The 23584-nt window shown below is 37.7% G+C and overlaps 1 long non-coding RNA gene and 3 other non-coding genes across 4 annotated transcripts in view; 2 read left to right on the plus strand and 2 right to left on the minus strand.

The window, feature by feature from the left end:
- The window catches only part of LOC116847576, a 75206-nt gene that overhangs the window by 33831 nt on the left and 17791 nt on the right, over positions 1-23584 (minus strand). The window lies entirely within an intron of this gene.
- Trnal-cag lies at positions 10463-10546 on the plus strand. The gene has a single exon. It is a non-coding gene; the product is annotated as a tRNA-Leu (tRNA).
- On the plus strand, positions 10875-10958 carry Trnal-uag. The gene has a single exon. It is a non-coding gene; the product is annotated as a tRNA-Leu (tRNA).
- Positions 12341-12424, minus strand: Trnal-cag. Its single transcript has one exon. It is a non-coding gene; the product is annotated as a tRNA-Leu (tRNA).

Consider the following 23584-nt stretch of genomic DNA (forward strand, 5'->3'; position numbering starts at 1 on the left):
TTTTTTTTTTTTTTTTTTAGTATTACTATAAATTATAAACTTTCCACTATCATATTTTCAGAACAAAGTGGTCAATAATTTTGAAATTTGTATATAATGTCTATACTTTAATATCTTTAATATCATAAGTAGTCCTTTCCCAAAATCTTACATATACTTTAGAAGATATTAAAAATAAAATGTTAGTCCCAAATAACACGTATAAAAAATGTCAACTTTAATTGCAAATATCTCAATTTTTGAATGATCAGTCTATTTCCAATTGCTCGAACAGTTAGATAATATTTCATTGTGTATCGTGAAATTCATTTCATGATACAATTGCTTTAACTTCCAAACGTAACGACATCAATCGAGCGAGTGACGACGGACCTGTAGTCTAATGAGCTCCGATTTCAAGGATTAGCAGGTAGGATGAAGGATCAGTTATCTGTGCGCAGATTTTTAATTTATCGAGGAGAATGTCAGGAGAATCCGTGCGCCACCGCGGAATTCCGCCGCGTGCCGCGGAAATTTTTCTCCATTTTCGGAAGAGATTATAGCTTTCCGACTTCTCCTTCCGACTTCTCATCGATCGATCCTGTACGCGAAGAGCGCACTCTGGTATCGGCTCACCGGTGATGCATCGGAGGCCACGGTTGCATTGTGCGGCACGCATATCAACGCGCAGCTGTTTTGTTTCCGGGGGTGAACAATGAAGGTACTTTTCGCGATTCGCGAGGCGATTTACGCGCCCGATCGCGAGCCACGGCAGTGGCGGTGTCGGAGGATTAAAGTGAATTAACGCCCCAGTCGGACGTCGTTGAAACTTGCAAACGCCTCCGGCCGACAATCGCACGAGGGATACCCACTTTTTCTCCCGTCCCGCTACCCCCTTGCTTGGCCTTTTTTTCCGACCCGCTTTGTCCCAACCCGTCGAAATGGCGAGAGCTCGGCGCGCGAGTCGCTGGTAGTTTTATTCTACCGGCATCGAGAGAGCCACCCGTTGTGACGGTGGAGCGATCACCAGACAAGGAGGAACGCGGCGACACGCTGCTGCGAACGAGCTTGTAAAGCGGGATCGGGATTTTCTCCGCGCGCGGCCAGATGTAACCCGCAGCGCGACAGTCCACGCTGTTTCCGAATTTATGCCAACGGATTTTTTCCGTAAACAATGCTGCGCGCACGGTTACAGCCCGCTGTTGCATGAAATATGTATGATATTACCGGAAGGGGAAAAATAAATGCGTGCGAAAAAGTGATCGATAGTGGAATTAGAAACGTGAACGTGAAAATAATTCGAAATACCACTCGCCAATGTCCCGACTTTATAGGGATAGGGATTAAGCATTACACTTGCGCATCTGTGACTCTAATATTACACCAGCAAAATCGTATATTTATCGCAGCCGATTAATAACGTCTGCATCGGAGACATGCATGAATTTTCGACGGTTAACTTAAGGTGAATGTCCTAATTAGTGAACTACTCAACGTGAAAATAAGTTTATCAATTAATAATATAAAGTGTTGAGAGTGCATACAAAATTAATTCTTTTAGAAAGCTCAAACATTTGGGATTTTAATTGTGTTATATTGTTCTAATTTATCGGTAGATTTTGCTTTATTTATAATATTTTATCTCAAAAGTGTGGTCGTGTTGTATGCCATTTAGTGACATGACAGTTTAGTTTGGTTCTAATTTGTGATATAAGGTGAATATCGCAATTAATGACCAAATAATTTTTTATTACGAAAATAGAGAGATATATAAATTTATTAACAAAAAGTAATAAGCTATCATTATTCGAATATCACAAATCGGTACAGAATCATGAATGTATTATTAAATTATTAACTGAAATGGCAAATATATAGGCAATTTATAGGCTAATAATTACAAATATGAGGAAATAATGATTGTAGATATAAACATTGTATTTATATAGAATAACCAAATAAGGATCATATATTTGCACTGTATTTAATAAATTCTGAAGAAGCAAGCTATGATATTAATGCTGTTTTTTAACTCCGTGACAAATAAAATTGACATGTCCTTTTTAGATATAAACATTTATATCATTTTTCACATTTATTTAAATTGTCATTAATGGGAACAAATCAATATTCTATTACCAATTAGTGACATATATGAATTAACTATGAAAATTACATATTTTGTTACTTTCTTTGCTTATAAAATTGCAAATAACTGTTCGAACTGTCGCCATCAGCAATACGCTCATAAAATTGATGTTCTATATTTACTGTTTTTTTCATTTTACTCGAAATTTGTTATATCTGATACATAAAATTTAGGATAAAAACACATGTTTAGGATACATAAAATTTAGGATATTAATCACACATGTTTAGGATACATAAAATTTAGGAATACATAAAATTTAGGATAAAAACACATATTTAGGATAAATTGTGAATCCGTATTGACTAATTGTTTAGAAAAAGAGATGCCCAATTGTCACAAATTGGGACACGATCACTGATTACATTTGCCTAACTTCGCTAAGATAAGAAATTGTCGCAACTCTTACTATTTCTAGTATTCATTACGGCGCGGATATTTCGCTGAAACGTCCTTTCTAACGATTGCACTCAGACTGCTCTTTCGTTTATATCACAGAGCGATCCAGAAATTCTAGAAGCGGATTATTGCGACGCCATATGACGCGTATACTGCGCGGAACTTCATAAAAGTAAATTGCGGATATTTCCCGTTCTAGTAGACTAATGCGATTGTCGAGGGCCTCCGCGTAATTCAATTTGTCCGCCACTCGAGGTATCGATGTGTCATCGGGCGAAAATAAAGCGAACTACCAGAGAAATCTTGTTGTGCTCTTTTTTACCCGAAAAAAGAGAGAGGAAGAGAGAGATTCATCGCACGTTAACCTTCTTCACTGTTGCACCCGATACTCTTGGTACGCAAGTTACGAAAGCTGAACGAGAAGAAAAGTCGCGGACGCGCTTTTTCTGAATCGTATCATAGAACGTAGCTCCTCTCACGACATTCCTGCCCTCTCTCCCTCGTTATTTTTCTCTTCGTTGAGCAACGACATAAATCTTCCTTCAACGGGATCCATTTCTCTCGCGCCCTTCCTTCCTTTTCGGTATTCAATAAGTTCACCGAGCTCGTTAAGAGACATTACATTACGGACTCACCACGTTAACTTGATACACACAAATTATATTGTATTACCAGTAAAAGCGGGAAAAGTGTAGCAAGTGGGGAATGAGATTATGTGCGAAAGAAAGTTCTGGGAGAGCATAAAAGAAAAGAAATTCTGAGGGAACGTAATAAATATCAAACCCTGTACACAAATCTTACGTCGAGAGATTCACTAGAATTAAATCACCACGGATATTGACAAAACACGGAAAAATGTGGAAAATGCGAAAAGGCGGGCGCACGAGCTAAAACAGCCGCATAGATTAGCGGAATGTGAATTTTCAGCGATGTTATACACATACACACACATATACAGGCAAACAGTCGTATCTTTAGTTTTCACGCTACTCTCGTAAATGGATTCCGATATCGATTGACCTATCGGTCGCCAGACTTACAGGTTCCTTTCGTTTCGTTTGCCTCTGAAATTATTTAACTCTAATCTGACGCACTGGTGTCATCTCCGATCTCATCCCATTTTCAATTTCGAATTAGCCGCAATTTAGTGGATCGAAGACTTTTTCGATTCACGCGATAAATGAAAGTTATAGTTGGTAGAAATATGAGTTTTAAGCACAGTTGAGCTGTTTTAATTGCTTCTCAGCTATATATACAAAATAGAATGTCTCTCTCTGTATATTCCCTATTGATTCTTAAATCTTCTAACCAATCTAGGCCAAATTTTGCATAGTTACTCTCTCAGCAGAAGGAAAACATAGGCTACATGAAATCTGGATAACCTATCCTCTTCTCCAGACTTCATCCTCTTGACACTTTGTAATAATTTAAGTTTAGATGTTCTAGATATATATAACAAGCCCGAGTAACGTTGGGTAATTTAAGCTAGTGTAACAAAAAACAAAATTGCTATAAGATTTTTACTATTAATCGTCAACTAACAGATTGAGAAAAAAAGAAAAAGAAGAAGGTTAAAATAAAGATGTAAAATAAAGATGATTTTTTCGTTATATTTTCTTTACATTAAATGTAATATATGAGCAAGATTTTATGTAAGTAACTTATTTATTTATATTCTAGTCACGAACAAAAAATAAATACTTAAATATATAGGTAGTCTTTGTAATATTTTTAATAAAATTTTCATTATAATAGCCGCAAAAACTTAAAACTATTAATGATTTTATTCATCTCTTGAAAACATAATATATTGTCGTATACCCAAATAATAATACTTTTTGACAAATCGAAATATGTAATATTGTTTATTTTTCTAAAAGCTTCAAGAGTGTTGACAAGAAAATCCTAGAGTGTTAACTTCTTAAACTTATTTTCAGAAAAATTACAAATTTTTGTCACTCACGTTTCCCACTGAAACAAAGTAAAAACTCACGTTTTCCTCACGTTTTTCTTCATATTTGCAATAAAATAAGATGCTCAAGTAAATATTTGCAATCGTTTCTGTACATAATTCTATCCTATAGACTCGAAAGTATATTTATTATTTTTCAGACATTTTTACTAACACTTTTACTAATCCTTTTACAGAATATAAATAAGACGAAAACGATCCCTAAAATATGTGTGCCACATAAGAATTAAAAAAACTGTATATAGTCTGTTATTATTTTATACAAAGTTCTTTGCTTTCTTTCATCCTATCGTCTTTTATCAACCCATTCACGGACACTCAATATAGCTGTTTCTGTTTCCGTCTGCCTTGTGTACATATCAAGTGATTTTATCGACGAATGTCTATTCGACCCTTAGGACGCATGCGGGAAAACGAAAACCAATACACATCGATAACAGGATATATCGCTGCGAACAAGCAGCGCTCCGTCGACCAAACAACAACGTCCTGCCGTCTGTCTCATCCATTTCTATTCGCCAGCCGTAATTTCCGGCATATCTCTCTCGCTGTTTTCCTGTCTTCGCTCACGACAATGCTGCAATATGTATATTTTTATCGTCGCTGACGCGGTACTACGTGACTGAGACTCAGCAGTATTCGCGATATGAAGTCGCCTGAGATGTGACAGGCGGCTCATTAATCTTCGTTAAATTGGATTATCACCTTGTTCCTGACCAATGTGACTTTTCTTCCGGGGACTTGGGGTAGAAGTAAAAGAAATGTTCACGCGACGGAACCATTTTCCCTCGGGTCAATTAACGAGAAATGCTATCGCGCGTCGCGACCTGCTCATTCAAAACTCAAGGCGTTTTGCCGATCCCTTCGATTTCCCATTACATCCTCGTTAGCCTCAGTCGCTGCTGATTTTTATAACAGCCTGCCGCGCGCTATACGCGCTGCAATATCGATACAACTTCATATCGGAGCAATATCAGCTCCTATCCCGTCCGCCTCGAGCAGAGACACGCTCGTTTCTCGACACGCGACGCAATCAGAGCGGCGTCTTTACGAGAAGATGCGGAATATATCGGCGCGATATCATCGGAAATCAAGCTAATATATAAAGGAAATACAGATAGAAAGCAATACGGATAGAAAGCAATACGGATAGAAAGCAATAGCCTAAGAGAATAATGAAATAAAAGAAGATAAAGCAACAATATAATAAGAAATGATAGGATAACTTCGGCAAGAACATCGAAAGAGACTTGAAGTATGAAAATGCGATTATGCGCGTAGAAAAACCTCGGGTATTAAGGAATAGACGGGCAATTAAGGAATATATTTCGGGTATTAAGACAATTAAGAATTATCACGATTTCTAACTGCTGCAGCCAACCGGACAGCAATGGAATTATCAGCTGCTTGGCTCCTGACTTAACCTAATCTACAAAAAACTACATTATTTGTATTCTACTTGTAGAAAAAAATTCGTAACTTTTCAACGCGTTGAAAGAAAAAGAAATTCGTCTGCGGTTACGCTCTTGAGAGGTAAGCCTTCATAAAAAAAAAATAGTTTGACGGTATTCATAAAAAAATATATTTATTTTGAGAATTTAAAATTATCATTTTCTGGACAACAAAATAAAGCAGCTTGAAATCAAAAGAAAAAAACTAATAAATTCAGTTTTTATATAAAATTTAATCGAATTATATTGATGTATACACAAAATAATAATAGCAACTGAAAATTTACTAAATATTGAAAAAAATTATAGTTTATCAATTCGGACGAAATTGTATACGATGATCGTCACAAAGTGACTATCCGCATCTGTTCATTATCGTCTTTTAAATTACAAAAAAATACAAAAGGTAACTCAACAATATTACTTTTCACTAACGCCGTGTGATTTATGGGCCATTTAAAGTACACTCGCAACTTTGTCTGCTCGCAGTTTCCCAGTGAACTGACTAAACCAGGGTTGCATTCCAAAACATCTTTTTCGAAGAAAATTTTACTCTTAAATCTATAGTATCTTAAGTTTACTCTTAAGTTCATGTTACATATACTATAGACTTAAGAGTAAAATTTTTCTCGGAAAGGACATTTTGGAATGCAACCCAGATGTGCTTGCAGGTATAGATTTCCGTTATAACCTACTTTTTTTAGGTAAAGACCCTAAGTTCCACATGCCTAAACTATTTAAACATAAAGGTCAAATCAAATTTCGATTATCCCTAAAATGACTCACAAATGGCACGCGCGTGCGTGAAAAGTTAAATTTATTATCTGGATAAAAATTGAAAACAGGAATTAAAAAGAGCTTAGACAGTTTTTCTTTACTTCTATCAAGGTCCTACAAAGAGGTTCACTTAAGCATTATACAGAAATGTAATGCTCTTACAAATTAGCGTTTAGATTTGTAAGTCTGATTAAGTCTTATCTCGGTATGCCTAATTAAACTAGATATTTATCTCAAATATTTAAAATATAGTAACATACATTCATCAAAATATTTACCTTACAATTATTAATCATTGACTATTAATGAATAATTGTTTTTTCACTTAAACCTTAAAGCTTTATTGGCACAAGCCTCGATTGTTTTTATGTCAGCATCAGTTTATTACTTATTCCATGCAGGATTTGCATACTTGGTCATATATGGGCCCTACAAAGGCATGTGTATTTTGAAACATCCACGTCAGCATTAATCTATAGCCTAGGTTATTAATGAAATTCTATTCAGAATTTGTCTACTTTGGCTATATTTGGGCCCTATAAAGGCATGCCTATTTTGGAGCATTCTTGGCTAGAACCACTACATATTTAAGGTCCGACTAATTTCTGCTCAGATATAGATAACCGAAATCCGTGAATAACATGTTATAAGAGACACTTGACATTATAATTTGATAAAAAACTGATTGATAATTTGATAAAAAACTAATTTGATAACTAATAGTTTCCTAGAATAGTTTTCGATTTAACTTCTAGAAACTAAGTAGTATACTTTGATATCTGAAGTTCCTCTAACTGTCACTGACTTTTAGCCGTTTAATGTGAAGCGAACATCGAGACATCGGGAGATCAGTTAATCACGTTTAGCGTCAAATGCATCAGGCAAATGCGGGCGGTGTCCTTGTATTGTATATTCGCGGTTCTTTGTCTCCGATAACGTCAATAGCGCGTTATCTCGGCCACGGCCTAGCCTTTGATATCCAAATCTCGCCGCTTCTAGGCTAACAACGATTTCCGCCCCCGCGGTTATTCTCTCCTCGACCCTACCTGAGAACAGCCATCTTCATTCGCCCTCTGTATACGTCTATTGTAATTTCCGTCACTCCGCCTATCCCTCGCCCTTTATTCTCTGTCCGCCCGAACGGCTTCCTGCAAATAACTCATCGCTATTCGCACGGCGAGACGGTATCAGAACGATTTCTATCACTGTCGGGGCGCCCCACGAGCAAATCCCCGGATATCGAATTCTTACGCGCCGGCGCCTGCAGCGGCACAATAATGAATAAAGCATCATCGCCCGCGACTGCGACTGCGACGACGGCGCGAAAGACGACGTCGACGACGGCGAGTCGTGAAAAGTGCATTTTTGCCGTGAGACGTCTCGCAAGATATTTTCTAAGGGACTCGCCGTTTATACCGAGCTCACTCGTGCGAACAATATTGCCCGCGACGTTTCCCACTTATATTCCGCGCGCATATTGTAAGGATGGAAATACGTTAACGCATTATTCACCGCGCATTCGCATGGGCGCCCTTTTATGTTTGCGCGAATAGTCCGGACGATCGATTCCTAAATTCGAGTCAGATGGTGTTCTTTAAAAGGGATATGTGTACGCAAACTATGACTCTTTAAAACCTCTTATCTAAATTCGATATCGAAAATTGTCTCTCAATAATGTGCGAACGAGAGAAAGAGAAAATTTTCTTCGTAATAATCAATAAAAGTCCTAATAAAAAATTTCTCTCTCTCTCTCTCTCTGCGCGCCCCTTCATTCTTCTCCTTTTTCCTCTCTCTACGAGTTAAAAATAATTTATGTAACGGAACCCTTTATATTCTCCACTTCTTTGGATCAACATTTTATTATCAAAATCACTGAGCCCCGGCTCAGAATTTCCTACATAAAAGCTGTGGCGCTCCAAACGACTACAGGTCGTTTTACGCAACGCGCGTGCACAGCGCTTTGCATAAAACCCTACATAAAACGCAAGCGGTAACTATCGCATTTTATTGGCGCGATGATAATAAATTCCGCGCTTAGACGCGCGACGTCACAACGAACCGCATTTCGCTCGCCATTCGCGCGTTCTGCATGCTCGAGTTAACTGTCGCACGGATTCTGCAAAGGGCGCTAGGATCTCTGGAATTTTCCTCTGCCATCGACGAGCTATGCAACGCACGGCGTCGCTCCTGAGACGTCGCACTTGTAAGTTCCAATAGATTGGTCTTCGCTCTCACGCTGTCGCGTATATTCCTTTCCATTAATTAACTCTATTTACTTCTGTTAGCACCTCCTCTCCCCCTTCTCCCGATGCACGTTACTGTGGAGTGCAATGGCAAAACTCGGATTTTTAATACGCGTGCGACTCGAATGTAAAATTTGAAATACCGCACGGAAAAAAGGTTTGGTTGAATTAATCAAATATCTGGTCGAATATGAACGATCCAGAAATTCCGATTGAAGTAACTCGAATTCTGCTTAAGATGACAAGATTTTTGGTTGACTTAAACAGAATTCGGGTTACTTCAATCGGAATTTCTGGATCGTTCATATTCGACCAGATATTTGGTTAATTCAACCAAACCTTTTTTTCCGTGCGTATTACTGAAAAAGGACCTAGAACGCGAAAACCAGAATCTAACAGAGCAAATGTAATTACGTTAATAATAATGTAATTGTGCAATTACGTTAATATTTGTAATCGCGTTATCGTTTATTTTGCGACGAACTGTGTTCCGCGGTCTCTTCAATGTAGTTTATATGATCGCACATCTCGCGTTTTGTTTCTAAATACGACGTATGCTCGGTTGCAAAATGATTTGCACACGTTTTTCCCAGTGGAGTTTGTAACGCTTCAAGTTGTCACAATGGACGGACATTATTAGTGCGTTTGCGCAGTAATCGATTATGAAAAGCGACGAAGAAACAACATATATAGATGTGTGTATGTATCTGAAACATCCAACGTCACACAACCGCTACGGAGAATTCAGTAAAAACATATCTTTATCGCATTCTTATTTATCAGTTAAAAATATAACAAACACTTACTTCACTAGTCAATACTTATATCGTATACAGAGGATTGCATATATATCTAGCTATTCCCTAACCATGTATCAATCGAGAATTATTAAAACTTTCAACCTAACATAATTCGTTTCTAGATAGTCAAGGCTCGTGATTGTTGATTATGCGAAGAATATTGCAGTACTTACCTTTAAATTGTAAAGTGACAGTATTTATCTCTAACTTTTCAGGAACTGTAAGATAGCGAGCATAGTGCTTTTATCGTTATCCGTGTTTTATAATTATGTTACCACTAATAATGTCACGCGTAACACATAAACGAATAACCGCAATTATAAACATAAACAAAACATCAACATGTCACAGCTACTTGACATAGTTGCAGTTTTTTCGAATAATCAACAGTCACGATCCTTGACTGTCTAGAAACAAATGTTAGGTCGGACATTTTTAGTAACTCTCAATTAGGATACATAGCTGGGAATAGCTAGGCACATATGCAATCCTGTATACTGTCACTTTGGATTCTGTCAAGCCGGTCCACGCAAACGCGTCAGTGATGTCTCTCACTTGTGACAAGCTGGAGCGCTACAATTTCATTGGCGAAAATATACGCACAACATTTTGCAACTGAGAGCTCTGCTGAACACACGTGTCTGGCTCGATAATACTTACAGAATTCAATTTATAACCACACCAACAAAGAAGTCAGGATGGCCGAGCGGTCTAAGGCGCTGCGTTCAGGTCGCAGTCCACTTCTGTGGGCGTGGGTTCAAATCCCACTTCTGACAACGGATGGCTTAAGTATGAGCTTAAACATCTTTACGATATTTTTTGTCATGTGGTTTTCTTTTTTTTTATTATATAGGTCCTTCGCAATTCTATTTGCAGTATGTGCTAAAAGATGAAATTAACTGCGATGAAATTAACTGCGACTGTCGTGACGACCAATAAATTATTATTCAACATGTACGACGGTTAGAGATAAATCTTGGGCGCGCGAATAAATCACTTCGTCGATATATTACTAATTGTAAAGCGCACAATAAGAAAGAGAGAGAGAGAGAGACAGAGAGAAAAACATAGTACTGAAAAAAAACAACACGCTCATATTAGTAAGTCAGGATGGCCGAGCGGTCTAAGGCGCTGCGTTTAGGTCGCAGTCCACTTCTGTGGGCGTGGGTTCAAATCCCACTTCTGACATCTATCGAAATAGATGATTAAGCAGGCTTAATCATCTTTACGATACCTTTTGTCACGTGTTTTGTTATTATATAAGCCCTTCGCAATTCTATTTGTATTTGTATGTGCTGAAATATTATATAAACGAAAAATTTAACAGATGTCAAAACTAAAAAAGATTAATGCGAATTGCAACGTGCGTTGCATTTATGAATTTCACTGACGTCATTAAACAAGTGAATAGCAGTTGTATTATTTATTCGTGCATTTAAATAAAGAAGAAAGATTGCATTTCTCTCCTGGAGTAAAGTCGACACGCCAAAATAATTCTGTCGCCAAGTTTCGCAATCATTAATCGTACAAATTCGAACTGAAAGTTCGGGAATAGCGGTACCGTGAAATTTTAAGGTAAAGGATCACGTTGAGATAGCATGCTTGTGTATCCATGCCATTGCGTTGGCGTTTCGACTTTCGAGGCTGGTTGAACATAGAATTTCCGGAAAGACGGCGTGGAACTCGTTATACCTCCTCATATTATGGCGAAGTGGAGATAACGATGTACGCAGCTTGGCTTCACCGCGTTACGAGGTCAGCGCTCAGGGGATCGTTGGTCCATGGTAAATAAAAGAAGTCCCGGAGAAAAAGGAGAAAGGAAGAAAGGGGTAAGGTTTCCTAGCATGGAAATCGGTAACAGAGCGAGGTAACCTACTCTCTGACCGATTCCTTTCTCCTTCCCTTACCACCGCCGTCGCTCGTCCATTTCCCCTTCGCCGCGTCGCCACAGCGTTTCCCTTTATCATTTAATTAAACAAGCAGGTACACGAGAGAAATACACGAGGACCAGCCGGATGCGACGGAGAAGGACTCTCGAGAATTCACACCGCGCCTGGCCGTATACTTCCTTTGAACATTATCTTTGCCTGATGAACGTGAGCAAACCGCGTACTATTCTCGGCAAATAACGCGTTTCGACACTGCGGTACTCATTAAAGCGCAATCAATGGGTCGCTTAAGACCGATCGTAAGATTAAACGCGCGTTAATACGAAACGGTCTCTCTCTCTCCCTCCTTTTCCCTCTCCCTCCCTCCCTCCCTCTCTCTCTCTCTCTCTCTCTCTCTCTCTCTCTCTCTCTCTCTCTCTCTCCTTCTCTATCGTGCGCTTTGCAGTTAGCAAAATATCGGCGATTTGTCCGCGCGTCCCGGATTTATCTCTAGCCGCCATACGTATTAAAAAATAATTTTTTGGTCGTCACGACAGCGTACCAAAGCTCGCAGTTAATTTAACCTTTTAGCACATATCCTAAATAGAACTGCGAAGGACCTATATAATAATAAAAAAGCCACATGACAAAAAATATTGTAAAGATGCTTAAGCTCATACTTAAACCATCTGTTGCGATAGTTGTCAGAAGTGGGATTTGAACCCACGCCCACAGAAGTGGACTGCGACCTGAACGCAGCGCCTTAGACCGCTCGGCCATCCTGACTTCTCTGTTGAGATTGTTAAAAATTTAATTCTGTATGTATTATCAAGCCAGACACGTATGCTCAGTTGCAAAATGGTGCGCGCACATTTTCGCCAATGAGGTTGTAGCGCTCCAGCTTGTCACAATTGAGAAACACCGCTGACGCGTTTACGTGGTGACCGGCTTGGCAAAATCTGAAGTGACACAGGATTGCATATGTGCCTAGCCATTCCCTAGCTATGTATTCTAATTGAGAGTTACTAAAAATGTTCAACCTAACATTTATTTCCAGATAGTCAAGGATCGTGACTGTTGGATCGTGAATATTCGAAAAAGCTGCAACTATGTCAAACAGTTGTGACACTTGGACAGCTTGCTGTTTTGTTTATGTTTATAATTACAGTTATTTGTTCACGTAACATTATTAGTGATAGCATAATCATAAAACGTGGGTAACAATAAGCACTATGCTATTTTACAACTCTTGAGAAAATACAGTTTAAAGGTAAATACTATAATATTCTTCAAATAATCAACAGTTACGACTCTTGACTATCTAGAAACTAAACGTTAGATTGAAAGTTTTAGTAACTCTCGATTAGCACATGGCTAGGAAATGGCTAGGCATATATGCAATTGTCTGTACACGATATAATTATTGGCTCTCTAGTAAAATGTTTATTATATTTTTAACTAATAGATAAGAATGCCATAAAAATGCGTTTTTACTGAATCCTCCGTTGCGCGGTTGCGTGACATTGGATGTTCTCTCTCTCTGCCAGCGCGATTTAGAAAAATTTCACCAAATATCGGATTAACTTTACCTCAATTGAACGCGATTAAATTATATCTGAATCAACGCATAATTCCTTTTATTTTATCATTTTGTTTTTTTTTAAATCACACTTTACGTATGCCAAAAACATGAAACTGATGCTTCATACATTAGTAATCCAAATCAAAGTTTCCGATTTCTCTCTCTTTCTCTCTCTCTCTCTCTCTCTCTCTCTCTCTCTCTCTCTCGTTCTAATATAGATTAATGTACACTTTAACACAAAAATCAATGCTCTTCGCATTTACGTAACAACGACGTAACATTCGATCTTTATTAAAACACCACAGCGATGCATGACGCGCGCGCGTCATTTAGTTAATGTGCGTTATAAATATTAACTATAATTCGTTATATCAACAACCATAAGATCAAAACAGACAAGAAACATATCAATAGAAAAAATAAGAAACTAATATCTCCTGATATCGCCCTCTTCTTTCCTTCCTAAATTCCTCTCGCTCTTTCTTGGGCCGCCTCTATTCCTGGACCGCCTCCATTTCGAAAAGTCTTCTATTCCTGAATCACCTCCGTTTTTAGACCACCTCCATTCCTAAAACGTTTCTATTTCTAAATCATCCCATTCGTGGATCGCCTCCATTCTTGGATAGCCTCTATTCTTGAATCGTCCTCATTCCTGAAACACCTCCATTCCTGAATCGTCTCCAATTCTGGGTCTCCTCCATTTTTGAAACGTCAAATGTTATTCCGCCTTTCGTTGTCAATCTATTTTCACTGTTGCTGGAAAATAACCAGCAAGCCCGCGATATGTTTCATCAGACCGTTCGTCTCATCGCATTGCACGAGTTTAGACTGATCGATTTTCTTTCGTTAACATCTCGAAAATTACTATGACATTTCATGAAATAGTACATGATTTGTTTCCACTTCAATGAGTTGTACGTACACACAAGCGGTCGGACACTTAAATTCAGACACTTTGTATATTCGAGGAGTCAATTCTTTATTATAGTTGAACAGCAATCAATTAAAAACAGCAAAAAAATAGTACAGCTCAAGCACGTTCGCGTTTATCCGACATACCGCGCTGCCTTCCTTTCGTTACGTCACGTCAGATTTTGATCTTGTAATTGGAAAGCAAGGAGGCGGAAAGCGCACGCGCGCGCGGTTAAAGTCAAGAAAGAGAAGAATCGACTGCACGAGAAATTTGTACGATGTCAGATGCACTCGTGGCATATAGAACTTAAAAATGGCCAGGCAGTGCCTTTATTTCATTTCTGTCCGCCTTTAATCGCAGTGATGTAACCACACGCTTGCTCCCTCGCTCCCTCGCGTCGAGAAAGAGCGGGCCGAAAATTAAGCGATGAATAATAAATTAAGAAACGCGAGCGGCTAATCCAGCAAACGTATCGCGCTAAATCAGCGCGACGACTACGTGTAATTTTTATACGTCTGTATATGAAGATTTCTCTCTATCCAGCTCTGCGAGAATCCTAAATAAAATTCCAACTATCCGAGCTCCGTGTACATCTCGCGTCTTATTCTCCTCGCTCATACAACAAAAGAGATGTGTCGCGCAGCTCAAAATAACGAAAGTAGCGAAATTAATCGCGCGGGCGCGATTTTAAAAATTCTCCAGTTTCGAGGTGCAGGATACAAAGTCCACTTGGAGAGCTTAATATCGCGCGGTTGCTGTTCGGTAACGCGAAAACCCGCGACGGACAAAAGATATCACATCACGCGTTATTATCTCACGCGTGAAAGTGACCCTTTTTCAGAGAGCGCTCGCCGACTTTGCGCCGACCTTCAGGATCACTTTGTAACGGGTGGCCTCGTTATTTTCTCTTCCGCGACAACCATTGCACAGTTTGCCATGTACTCGAGCGTAATGGAAGAAAACGCGAGGAGACAAACGTACGCGCGCGCGCGCGCACGCTGGATGGAGAAGTCTCTTGAAAAGTTTGCCGTCGCGTGTGTGTCCCCCGGTCCGCAAATATCAAATGGTCACGACTATGTCATTTTAGTCTCTGCCTCTTGCCGGCGGTCCGCCACCCCGCGAAATCGATATCATCCCCCGCCGAGGGGCCGACCGTCTGCCCGGCCGCCGGTTCTCCCGTCCTCTTCACGTAATTATCTTCATCGCTAAATTGAAGTGACACGATAAGGAAACGCGACAAAGAGAACTTAATGGCGGAGGTGGTGAAGTACCTCTCTCGGGTGTAAATGTAAGCGTCGACGTTGCGCGATGGAAATCGTGACAAATTAAAGCGAGCGCGGACCGGCTAACTCGATTTCCCTTCCCCCGCCTGTATCATGCAGGTAGGATTGTAATCTAGAAAGGGACGGGAAATCGGCAAAGTTAGGTTTACCCGGATTAGTCGCACGCCTCGGCCCGAACTTCGCCGGAATTGTGCTAAATGTGCGTGTTATAGCTTCGAGCTGTAATTATTATTATGCGAAAACTACGGGAAACGTCGTATATATTAATACACCGTAAACCCATCAACGCCACATTACGCGGATCAAAGTGTGAAACACGAGGCATTTCGCGGGGGAAACTCGCACGTGCGCGCGCGCCCGAGGTATTTCAAGTCCCGGAGTATAAGAGGTACGTGCGGGGTCTTAACTTTGCTCACTCGTAACCTGATTATGTCACCTCAAAATAATTTCAGCGCGCCGGTGTCCGAGCACTCGCATGGCTGATAAAGTGCACGCGATAACCCCCTGAAAACCGAGCAGTCCGCCGACCATTCTTGCCGCTTCGACCACCTTACGACTGACTATGAATCACCCCCCCGCTTTTACTTTCGAACGCTAAGCCACGTGAACCTCCGGCACGATGAACGCGGATCGCGCTAATGGCGAATAAAGTCACCCACTGGGCAAATTACAAGCGATGTTTCACGTGAAACGTTAATTCGCCCGCACATTATCGAAATCGATATATGAACGCTTTATCTCATATACACACGTCTCAACTTACTGTTTTATTATATTTTACTTTCTTTTACTATTTATTATATCATTATTTTTATTACTTTCACTTTAGTATTTATTATATTGTTATTATTTTTTTGTACTATTATTATTACCGTCGGTATACGCGCAACATTTGCCGCGATTATACTCGCTCATCCGTGAGTATGGCGAGTGCTGCATCTCACGAGAATAAAAAGCAGCGGCAGCTGTTTTCCACTTTGAGATAATCTTCGTTCGACGAAGCGGGCAGTCGATAGCGTAATTATGGAAATCACTCCGCACGCAAATGCACACTCGCTTCAACCGGCGTAATTGTTTTAACGGCAATGCGGACGCATGTACCCGTAGAATAATGTAGATAACAGATTGGCAAAGGCGAGATATGTGAATTCAATCGTGGATTTTGTCTCGTGGAAATTCACCGAATTACGCGATGTAATTCACGCGCGGGCGTGATTATGAGCGAGCACTCAATCGTACATCCATAAAATTGCAATTCGCACGGATGTAAGTCCGAATTCACGAGCGCGCGCGACGAAACTGCTCCGCATCGAAACGATGTGTGATGTGGAACAGGAGATGGAGGTGAAGGAGAAGGAGGAGTGCAAGCGTACCGTTTTACTCGCGCAACATCGAAGCTTGGAAAAATTTGTCGCGCCTGAAGTACGAGACTGTGCGAAAGTATGGCAACTTTTCTCTTCGAGAAATTCCTGGCGACTGTTCTAACGTCCACATGCAACTTTCCCTTTAGTTCGTCGAGTGTCGGTGAACAGCGCGGATTGGCCTTGTCCTTCGCCAAACAACTCTGTTCATTCATCTCTGTAGTAGTATATAGTAGTAGTTGCACAATCACAAAATGAAAACATTAAACAATGAGATCCGGGACATCGGTGTTGGCGCGCCAAAACATATTCCGCTATATTATATGTTACATAAGTTAATTTAATTACATAAATAAATTGCTGCGTCTCAATCCTAAGATGGGATTTTTTCAACGGCTTTAAACCTGAATTTAATTGCCAAGTCAAGGTAAACATAATACGTCGAGCGACAATTACACAATGCAAATTGATAAGCAGGTCAAATATTAAGACAAATAATACGTATTGTCAAACCAAAAGCTGAGACGCAATTATACAATAATTATAATAATATAAAACGTTATAAGTTCTACTATTGTGTGCATCAATGATCAATAGACCACTAATAGATTGAAAGAATTAATTATTGGTATTTACAACACGGCTAAAATCGGAGCACATGAGAGCAACAGTAAAAGTAAATTATTCACAACAGAGACGCGAATCAATTTTTGCAAGAATGGCCGTATTTAGCGGAGGAAAAATAGGATAGCAGCTGCGTAACAATCGAACCTGATTCAGTGGAAATCCAAGGGGTATATATCAATCACACCCAATCGCCACTCAATTGCGTGTGCCTGCTGAATGCGTTCAATGTGACATACTGGTTCTGTTGCCCCTTTCATTTAATCCCGAAATGGGTCGAATGATCGGCCCGTTCATGTAAACGTAAAATTTTACGAGCAGATGTGCGATTTGCTACATATGTCAGACTCAATTGTCGAGTTTATACGACAAATAAATAAAAGAAAAAAAGAGAAGAGAGGAAACACAGAGGCGCATAGAGAACTTAGAATACCGCGTTCGTGTCTTTACATACGCGCGACGTTCACGATTTATTTGCGAAATTCTTTCCATATTACATTTGTTCTCATGTAACTTTTATAACGCAGACTCAGTATGTTTATGTGTGGATATACGAGGAAAAACTGTCGTTGCCATATATATATATTTAGATACATATATATATATTATATATATTATAGATATATTATATATATTATAGATACATATATATATATTTATTTAGTAACATACATATTAAATAAAATTGAAAATTCTCAGTAAAGATAAACTCGAAATGAGAGATCGTTACGTCACAATGTGCGACGTTGATGACGAACATGTTAAGGTAGTTGTCTTATAAACCAATCCTTTTAGGAATCTTTTTAAATTTTAACAATATATTAATCGAAACACGATCAAAAAATACGCATATGCAATTAAAAAAAGATTGACGATACCGAAGCTGAGATAATTGAAGTCAAAGTTAGAGCTATTTACGTGTATTACGAAAATGGCTTTCACATAATGTTTTCAATTTTAACAACCAAATTTTACGGTTTTAATGATAAACCAAAGAGCAATAAAAGAGACTTGTGAAAATATTATAAAAAAATTACAAGATCGTTAACTATTTAGTTTCCAGAAAATTGATACGTAAAGTAAACAATTTATAATAACGATTGAATTATATGGTAGCTAACCTGTAATAATTTTATAATACTTTATGCACTATATTTCCTTCGCTGTCTCTTGGTTAAGTATCTTTTTAGATTAAGTATCTTCTAAGATATTTAAAGATGCTTAAAAATGCTTAATGATACTTAAAAACATTTAGCTTTAGGATGATTAAATAATCTTAAAAATCTATAAATAATATGTAAAAATATGACCAATAAGGTAAAATATGAGAAAATCCAACGTCTCAATTATTTTTCTAGTAGCGTGCATTAGTGTGCGACACATAGGATATATTTATAAACATATGTTTAACACGACAACCCCAGTCAAAAATATTAATACGTCAAAGCGCGAAAAGGAAACGATTTTATTTATTAGTTTTTAAGAGTTATGTAAGCTTGATTGATGTTTTCTTGCTGTTTGCTGTAGTCATAAAGCTGTGTGTATATCATAAATCATATTTATAAACATTTAGCACAGATTTATAGAGTTTCTTTGTGCTACATTAAAAATGTATCTGAGACACAATCGGTAACAAAAGACTATTATCAAGAAAATATTCTTTGTTGAAGATAACTATGTCTTAAAAGAGCGAAAGTAAACTGTGTAATCGCTTTTCTTCGCAGTAGACTGATGTTTTCCTGTGTGTAAACAAGTTAAAGTCAACAGAAGTGCTTCAAATACAAAAAATTTGAATATCTGCCTCAAACGTATAGTAAACCTAATGATAATTGATATAAATAGTGGTTAACATAATATATCTCTTATTTAAAAAGTTATTGTTCACTTTCCCAACGGTTTATTAATTTTATTTGCTATTCTTCAACTTTCTATAATAAAACTTTTGGCAGGGAAAATGCTCTAATTCAACTTTAGAACTTTAAATTTAGTATTTATTTAATCAATATCCATCAGTGCAAAGGAGAAAAAGTAATTGCGATAAGTTAAAATAGATAAATATGCATTGTCTGATAACTATCAATATTATTTGTTGTTATTATAAATATATAATGAAAAAAGTCAATAACTATCAATATTATTTGTTGTTATTATAAATATATAATGAAAAAAGTTAAACGTAGCAACAGCGTACCATGTAGTTTGTGGTTTGTACGTTGGCAGCTGATTGCAACGTTACCGCATTTCCACAGTCTAGTTACTAACTCTTTACGACAATCGCAAAATTGTCACAAATAAAAAATAATTTCTCTGAAACCGTGTTGTAAAAACTAATCAAATTCTGCAAATAGTTCCGATAATTCAGAATCTATATGTATAAAAATACTTAAATTTTTGGTACTGTTTTTTCTATACGTTTTTACTCATTACATTCAGGAAAGTTGCTTTTGCCATAAGAACACGTGTAAAATTAACATAATAATTACTCTTCAACGGTTTAGTGAATCAACTTGAAAATTTTTTTAGTATATTATAGATAATAAAGGAAAAATTACTCAAAGTTTATCAAATTGGTACTATTTTTATATAGCTTAGATACATCCTTAACCATCAATCGACATAACTTTTTAGCAATATTGTCGCGAGACAGCTACCTTAAAGAGATAAATGCAACAGCACGGATTATTATTTCATTCTTTTCCTCAAACACATTCCTCATATACATTCTAACTTAGCGCAGGACGTCACCGCAAATGAGGTAAAATTAGATACATCAGTATCCGTGTATAGTCTCATATAAATATCTAATACCGTGGTATACGGCTTGTTCACTTCCGTTAACGATTCCCCTCTCGCCCACCGGCCGCGGAGCAAAGCACCCTCCTCGAACTGCATCCTTTAGCGTCTCGTGTCTATAGGAAAGGGCTCATTAGTACCGACCGCGCCATGGAAAGTCTTTGTATCGCGGCAGGAACGTGGCCTACGAGTCGATATTCCACCGCGGCCCAGAAATTCGGAAATTTCGTGATCCGGCGTGGGCCTGCATATTTCATCGCGACGGCGAATACACGACGCATCGATAAAATATGGACTCGCTACTAAACGTCGATCTCTAATGTACCGCACATGAGGGAGGAATAAAAGACTAGCTCCTACACGTTTATCTCATGCATCAGTAACCGATTAGTGAAACGCTCTTTTAAGAATCAAACGACCCAAAATTACATTAGTTAGACGATGCATACATGATGAGATGTTCACGCGTAAATTATAGTATTCTACGTCTATATATAGACAAAACGTAACTATGCATGAGAAATGTCATCTGTGTTAACAATAAGTAGTCTATGAATATCGAGGTGGTTTAAAGGAAGGTTCAGATAGCTGAAAAGTAAGAGGATTTTATGAATTTTTTTAAAGTAATAAAGAAAAACACTAATATAAGGTTTCCACCATTTACTATTTATCATTGTTTTAAATATAAAAAGCATTATTTAAAAAAAATGTTTTTAAATTGAAATTATTTTATTTTATTTAAAATTATTTAATTATTATTTAAATATAAAAAGCATTATTTAAAAAAAACGTTTTTAAATTTAAATTATTATTTTATTTTATTTAAAATTATTTAGTTATTATTTAAATATAAAAAGCATTATTTAAAAAAAATGTTTTTAAATTTAAATTATTATTTTATTTTATTTAAAATTATTTAATTATTATTTAATTATTTTTTTTAAATTTGAATAGAAATTATTTTAAAAAATTTAAATTTTATTAAATTTCATAAAACTCATAATGAGTTTTGTGATGAAATGTTTGAAATAGGTTATATTTTTTTAATATAGTATATATTTTTCTGTGTATAGGAAATAACATTTATAAATTTACATCAGGATTCTAAAGATTAAATACAAATATAAACTTCTTTAAATTAACCTTTGAGCAATACGTCAGAATATACGTTTAGAGCTATAGATATATGTAACTATACCCATATATTTTGAGTGTGTATCAATTATAAATGTAATATTTAAAAGAGATAAGAAATTGCATGAAATTTTCATTTCATTACGGGACAGAGCGGTAGACTTTATTCTGAAGGTAAAAATATAACCAAAGAATTCTGTTGACTTTAACTTGTTTACACACAGAAAAACATCAATCTACAGTGAAGAAAAGCGATTACACACAGTTTACTTTCGCTCTTTTAAGACATAGCTATCTTCAACAAAAAATATTTTCTTAACAATAGTCTTAAAATATATTCATCACGAATTTCAGAAAAGTTATTATGTACACTAAAAAGTTATTATGTACACTAAAAAGTTATTATGTACACTAAAAAGTACATGAAAAATATATTTTCTTTACAAGAATAAACGTTATAAAACTTTATTAAAGAGAAAGATGGTTAGACTTTATATAATGAGTGAACTATATTTTTTATTTAATTTAATAACGCTCTTAATCGACACCCAAAACAGATATAGTAACTATCTCATCATTTCAATTTCTTTTTCTTCTATATTTCTATATAATTTACAATATTGTACATAATTTATATTGTCTTTATATGAAAAATAATCGTGTATATATATATAATAGAATATTTATTTGTCTGTCTGTCTGTACGCACAAACTCCTAAACTTTTTGACCGATCTGAATCAAATTTTGTACAGTTGATCTCTACGGAAAATATAGGTTACCATGTATTTGTGAAATTTAGTCAACCCGCTTTCTCTGATTTCATCCCCTTGATACTTTCTGATAAACCGAGTAATGCCAGAGATAGTTTAAGCATATATATATATATATATATATATATATATATATATATATATATATATATACACATCATTTAGAAAATATGTAAACAACGTGTACAGACGTAATCTTAAAATCTACGACACTATACGGATAAATATACGACCAAAAGTAAGTTCTACTTCGGGTCGACCGAGAGCGTGATTCTAATCCTGTTTTTCTCTTTCTCTCTTTCTCTTCTCTCTCTCTCTCTCTCTCTCTCTCTCTCTTTCTCTCTCTCTCTCACTGGATGTAAAAAAAGAGAAAACCGGAATAATGTCCCGCGTGGATGCGATCACCAAGTGAAACTTACCCCAGCCTGCGCGAATCTGGTCTGCTCGCGAGAGGAGTAAGCACATCCGTTTGTTCCGGATCAATCGCATCCCGCATGCCCGGTTTCGACTATAATAGCCGAAAACTCAACCGGCATGTAAGCGCGCGGTGGCGTGTACGGACGCTCAAAGATTCACCAATGCTAATTAAGATTAATGAGTTGTCCAAGAAATCGAGACCAAGTTCTCTAGCGCGGTAATTAGCAGTCTACTTCACCTTTCTATATAAGACCGCTCGCCCAACTATAGCGGAGTGTCGTAGAAGTTTCTCTGCCTCTCGCGCCCCATCCTCATCCCCGCGCGCATCATCCTACGGTGAGGCACTTATTACGGAAAGAGTTTGCCGTTCCTCCCTCTCTCTAACCCCTTCTTCGCTTTTCCTCGCTTCCCGACTCGCTTCTTCCTTGCTCGCGTCTTCCTAACTCCGGCAGTTCCTATTTGTGTGAGAGATTTTCTGTTCATCGGCTTTATTATTACGGTACACGCTGTCTATCGCGTATTATCGCTGTCAGGGGATCGTAGACGGTAGCCGTAATGGAGAACGTAGGAGTTGAAAGTTTTGCGTCAATATGAGTCATAATCTTTACGCTTGAAAGTCGCTACGCGTATACTCGCGTATACTCTTACAGCCAATTTAAAAACGCTCTACAACACGTTTTTCCGTCGCTGTCTATGTTGCTACTTTTTCCCGCCGCAAATAGTAATCCCTTTACACACACAGCGCGGGGAAGTAGTTGGCATAAATTAGCGGATCGATAAAATATGTCGCGCCGGTCTTTAGAACTTTTAAGCGCGTAACTCGCGTGTTGCATGCACACTAATCAGTTTACTATATTACGAGAGAAGGAGTTTTTAAACAGAGTTTAGATACAATTTAACGACTAACGAGACTCGCGCGGAGCGACTCGACGTTGGTAATTCGCATTACTGCATAATGCGAATCGTTACGGCGCATCTGCGCAGTATGCAACACGCGTCACAATGCAACAATTAATCTCTCTCTCTCTCTCTCTCTCTCTCTCTCTCTCTCTCTCTCTCTCTCTCTCT

This window comes from Odontomachus brunneus, unplaced genomic scaffold (assembly GCF_010583005.1).
Source record: "Odontomachus brunneus isolate Ranch 3 - 2012 unplaced genomic scaffold, Obru_v1 Obru_scaffold_080, whole genome shotgun sequence".
NCBI lineage: Eukaryota > Metazoa > Arthropoda > Insecta > Hymenoptera > Formicidae > Odontomachus > Odontomachus brunneus.